Source organism: Nicotiana tabacum, chromosome 24 (assembly GCF_000715075.1).
Source record: "Nicotiana tabacum cultivar K326 chromosome 24, ASM71507v2, whole genome shotgun sequence".
Classification (NCBI taxonomy): Eukaryota; Viridiplantae; Streptophyta; class Magnoliopsida; order Solanales; family Solanaceae; genus Nicotiana; species Nicotiana tabacum.
The window spans coordinates 100,523,540-100,529,626 of NC_134103.1; positions in this window are offsets into that span (position 1 = coordinate 100,523,540).

Below are 6,087 nucleotides of genomic sequence, written 5' to 3' on the forward strand. Positions count from 1 at the left end.
ACGATGAGGTAGCGGATCCTATAATCGACCAGCTAGCGGTTGATTTAGAATGGGTGATTGCCATTAAAAAGTACCTGGTGTAGCGAGATTAGAGACTAATGATGAAGCTGACATTGATGATTATGACCCTTTAGGTGGGAGTATTCCTGGTTCACCACTGATTGGTGATTTTTCTGATATTGGTATAGGAGGACCATGCGGGATGTGCAATGCTTAGCCTAGTGATATAGACGTGCGTGAAGAGTTAAAAGGTTATGAATAAGAAATTGGATAAGGTGTTGAAGATCCTTAGGGAGATGCAAAATCAAAATGAGAGCCCTTCTAAAGTAGTTGAGTCACCTTGGTACAGAGTTACAAGATTGCAAAGCAGACTGAGGAATACTCCAATTTATGCAAGCAAGATGAGGAAGCTGGAATAGAGCAAGAAGAAAAAACCAAAGGTAGACGTACTCAAACTAGTTTCGGAGGAAGATAAAAAAACTATTTTGTTAATAGTTTGACAAAAAGGAGAAGTTTTCCAAAAACGTGTTGACCGGTAGCTATGACTGGAGGTTTTTCGTGCAGTTGTGTGGTGCTAACCTGTCAGTTTTAATTTTTGTAAGTCCCTTAATCACTCACTGTGTGTATTTCTTTTTTTTAGTAGCTCCATATTTAACGTACAGTTCTATATAATATTTAGCATGTGGAGGAACGTTTGTCACTAATGCGTGTACGAAACATAAAATATCTATGCCTTTATGTCCGTAGTCATGTTGTTATGGATGTTGCATTATGCAACAACATGTGCACTGCATGGGATAAGATCAAGGAGGCTGCTAGTAAAGAAGAAAAGGATTTGGACTTTTGTGACACAGTTAATGCTTGTCAAGACTTGTGTCTTACACCCCTGATGCTATATCCTCAAGGAACTATGCCACAACCTGGGGTTGTGGAGTGGTGCAAGGCTAAGCTGTTGTACTATGTATGGCAAATTGATAACAAGTATTTTGTGCTGGTTTTTTTTCACTTGGCAGAGGGTTTGATTCAAATTTACGATAGCAATGTCAGCTTGTATGATGACGGCAAACTAGAAAAATTGGTACAACCCCTCGCACTCGTGATGCCGAGGATTTTGATGAAAATTGGCAAGTTTGCAGGCTTAGGACAAGATGTGCTTATGAAGAAATGGTCTTGGGAGCGTATTATGGATGTTCCATCCATTCATCCAAGGTAAATTAAATTTGTGATTCATTATGTTTTACTCATTCTTTGGTTTCTTTAATAATTAATTGTGTCTTTGATTATTGTAGTGAAAGCAGTGGAGCATATGCAGTGAAGGTTATTGACTTCCTGCTAACTGATACGTTGTTGGATCAACTTAATGACAAGCGAACGGAGTTGTTCAGGGAAATATTTGCAGTTGATATCTTCAGGGGAAGGATGGACCCTTCTTAGTTTTATAATTAAAATTTCAATGTTGTGTTGGTCATGGGACAAATTCATTTTGGGTGAACTTGTAGTAATTTATGATATTTGTACCTAACCGTATGTAATGAAACTACCTTGATTGCGTAATAGACAATGTGTCTAGTAATAAACTAGCTACTTCGTTGCGTAATAGACAATGTGTCTAGTGATAAACTAGCTACTTCGTTACGTAGTAGACAATATGTATAGTACTAATAATTTGATCAAATATAATATTGCACCAGGCATAACCCCAGAGGTTGCGTAATAGACACTAGGTCCATCAATAAACTAGCTACTGGGTTGCGTAACAGACTCAAGGTCGCGTTTAATAACTTCAACAAATTTAACATTACATCAATACTACGTTACATGATCCAAAATACTTCAAAAAAAATAATATTTTCCTTCTCACTTTATAATCCACGTTGCCACAAATCCCACAACTACGCACAAGAGCATTACCCACTTATTGAGCCTCATTTCATTCATCTTAACCATCCCTCCAACTGTATAATTTACAGGAATATGCCGTCCCTCTAGTTCAATCCTCTATCATCATTATCTTCCTCATGAACATCCACTGCTAATATATGTTAAAGTTCAACCACCTTCATCTGCAGAACGATCTTTTCACGCTTAAGAGCATTCTTTTCACACTTCAAACTATTGATAAGGTCAGCAATCCTTGGATTTAGCAGATCATCGTCCCATTCCCAAAATTAACATATTTTGCCCTATCGAATCAAATGGACAAAATAATTTATTTGTAAAATTAAATCTCTAAAATTAAAAAGAGGTGAATCTGTGGAATTCATCTTACCTTAGTTTTGGAACATTTTGAGAAACGCCGACCAGCATCCACCAGAGTTGTAGCTGTAAATTGACTTGCAGCCATACCGCAGTAATAATTCTTTCTCGGCCCAATGGACGCACTCGACCCTTGACTTATTTTTCTTCAATTGTTTGAGTAATGTGTTTCGGAAGTAAAAATTAGGGTTGATCTGCGATCAATTATTTTTGGATCAAATGGGTTAATTTGAGCGAGTCAAAAAAATATGATTAAAATGTGATTAATTTTGTTCTGATCACATGGCCGGTCAAATGGGTAATTTTAACGTGTCATAAAATGTATGGTTAGGGATAAATCACATGGACATATTTTAATTTACTAAACAGCACCAGTTATCTTTCATCAACCAGTAGTCGCTGATAAACTTCTTTAATAGTCTATAAACCCTAAACCCCAAACTTGAACCCCAACTCTGGACATTCAGCATAAATCAATAAACCTCTTTAATGGGCAAGTGTCAACTTGAGGTTTCATCCTCAACTCATATTGCGGTCGAGGGCAAACTAATGGTCGAGAATTTACTAAGATAAGGATTACACCAGTGGGATAGACTATATACTGTAGGTTTATTCAAAAACTATTATAAAATTTTCAATTCAATGGCAGGAAATTCAAACATTTGGAAGACTAAAATTTATATCCCCTCAGTTGTATGTTTCTATTGGAACATCTTTATTTTATTTTGAGGCCTTATGGCACTTAAGTGTTGTCATATGAAAAAAAAATAACAAAAGCATAAAAATAAAAAATAGGGAAACAAAATTCAAAATAAAGGGCAAAAATTTAAATAGAAATAGACAAAAACTTAAATTAAATATTTTTATTAAATAACTCCCCTCACAGCAGCATACATTTTTTCCCATTAACTAAAGAAAAAAAATTAAACTGCAGGGGGAGAAGGACATAGGGAGGAGAATTTTCTGGGCTAACATAGTGGTGAATATTTGCACCAGCCCTACGAAGGAGAATCTACAGCATGCGTGCTATACTGCGAATGTTCCTCTCTTGCCTCACCCTGTCTTCTTGGATCTCTCGGATGAGCCTATCCAGTGATTCCCTGATGAAAATGGCATCCATGCTTGGACTTGGCCTTGGGGGTATTTCTCTGTTAAGTAATTGGACTATTTGGAAAATGAATAAATATTTCCATCAGATCCAGTGTATTTATAGGAAAAATTTGATACTAAATGGTATTTTTCCATATGACTTTCGTAAATGACGTGTGAGTGTTTTGAGAAATGAATTGATGCTTTGCATCGGCATATTCGATATAGTTCAATTAATTATACAACTCCTTTTCATATTGGTTGGTAGTTATTATTAACATTAGATATTAAATTAACTACCTAAACCAGTGGTTGTCAATAGACTACTTAAACCAGCGCAACAAGTCATGGTTAAATTGAGAATATCAATGGGGGTTGACAATAGAATATTGGTTGATTACAAGTGGTTTAAGATACAATAAGGGGGGTTGATCGTAAAACAGGGAATAAGTATGTCATATGACTCCTTCTTAAAATAAGGAGGTTGATTCAAGATCATAGGTCTACAATTAACAATGTAAGTGGTTGATTCTAAAATAGTAGTCTATGAGACAACTTGGTCACATGACTCCTTCTTAAAATAAGAGGGTTGATTCTAGATCATAGGTCTACAATATACAATGTGGGTGGTTAACAATAAAACAGTAGTCTATGAGACAACTTAGTCACATGACTCCTTCTTAAAATAAGGGTTTGATTCTAGATCATAGGTCTACAATAGACAATGTAAGTGGTTGATTCTAAAACAGTAGTCTATGAGATAACTTGGTCACATGACTCCTTAAAATAAGGGGGTTGATTCTAGATCATAGGTATGCAATAGACAAAGTGGGTGATTGACAATAAAATAGTAGTCTATGAGACAACTTAGTCACATGACTCCTTAAAATAAGGGAGGGTTGACTCTAGATCTTAGGTCTGTAGTAGACACTGTGAGTGGCTGATTCTAAGACAATAGTCTATGAGATACAATGCAACAGTTGATAGTAGAAACAACAAGTGATTACAAACAACAAGTTTAGAATATTAAAAGAGTTAATTATCTTTAATACAACACCAGTAGCTAAAAGATCAAGAATGCTGGAACAATACTTTACAAGTCATTTTCTTGTGGCCAAGTTCTTTGCAAATGGAACATTTATTTTTGCCTTTCTTCCTGCAACCAGAAGAACTAGGTTCTAAAATGCTTGGCCATCTCTTAAACTTCCTTCTACCCTTTGTAGGCTTGACATCGGGTGGAAGTAGTTTTGTGGATTGAATCTCGCCAGGCACCACCCATATCTCTTTTGTAGGGATTAAGTGAATGGTTCCTTCATATGCAGCCAAATATGTTGAAACCTTATAGAACGGAGATAAGTGATCGTAAATGGATAAACCATATCCATCCTCAAATTTCAATCTCAGAGTTGCCATTGCATGTGGGCATGGTATTTTTTCCAAATCAAACTGACAGCAAGAACATGTGTTCAAATCCAGATCAACTAATGCATCTATGTCGTATGTCACGACCCAATTTCCCCTCCACGTGACGTCGTGACGGCACCTACACTATACAACTAGGTAAGCCTAACATTTTTTATGGAATAATGAAATATAAATTTAACCAACTATTCAAAAATAATACAACAATCCCAAAACCCAGAACATCATGAATCACAAACTACAGGCGAAAAATCTAGTGTCTCTATACATCATAGTCTATCAAAAGAAAATACATAAGATAATGGACACGGGGAAGAGTAGAAGGGGACTCCTAGGTCTGTGGACAGATATACCTTGAAGTCTAGAAAGTTGTTCCAGCTCAGTGATAGTGCGGGTGATAAGGATCAAATGGATTTGCACACGAAAAACATGTGCAGAAGAGTAGCATGAGTACACCATAATCGGTACCCAGTAAAGGCCAAGCCTAACTCCGGTAGAGTAGTGATGAGGTCAAGTACGAGCCCTATTGGAATATGATAATAAAGCAAGGCAAGAATAAAATATCGCAGTAAAATAAAGACTGAAATTTAACAAGAAAGAATTCATAGAAAGTAACAGCTCAATACACAGAAATACAGCAGGGGATCTCCCGAAATACAGTCTCGTAGTTCCAAATGTAAATGTGTACGGGGATCTCCCAAAATACCATTTCGTAGTCCCAAAGTAAGTATGCAAGATAGGGGGATCTCCCGAAATACTGTTCCATAGTCCCAAAGTAAATATGCAGTACAAGGGGATCTCCCGGAATACCATTCCATAGTCCCAAAGTAAATATGCAGTACAGAGGGATCTCCCAGAATACCGTTCCGTAGTCCCAAAGTAAATATGCAGTACAAGGGGGGTCTCCCAAAATACTGTTCCGTAGTCACAAAGTAAATATGCAGCGCAAACAATAGAAATACAACTACATCATGAAATCTTACGATTTAAACTAAGTACCAGTTAAGGAAGAAACAGGAAATTCACTAAGCATGCTGCACAGAGTTCACATAAGCAATTAAGACACGTAGACATGTTGTATTAGACTAAGCAGGATAGCTACATATATTGGAATAACTTAATTAAGAATAAAAATAGATTAATACTCATTAAAGTGGTATAACTCAAAATAAAAGGAAAATATATTGCTGCTCCGTAAGAAAATCGGACTTTTCCACAACTAGAACGTGTACGTACTCGTCCCCTCACGTACATGGCGCTCACATATCACAATGGTTCCAAATCTTAAGGTGGATTTCCTCCACACAAAGTTAGACAAGC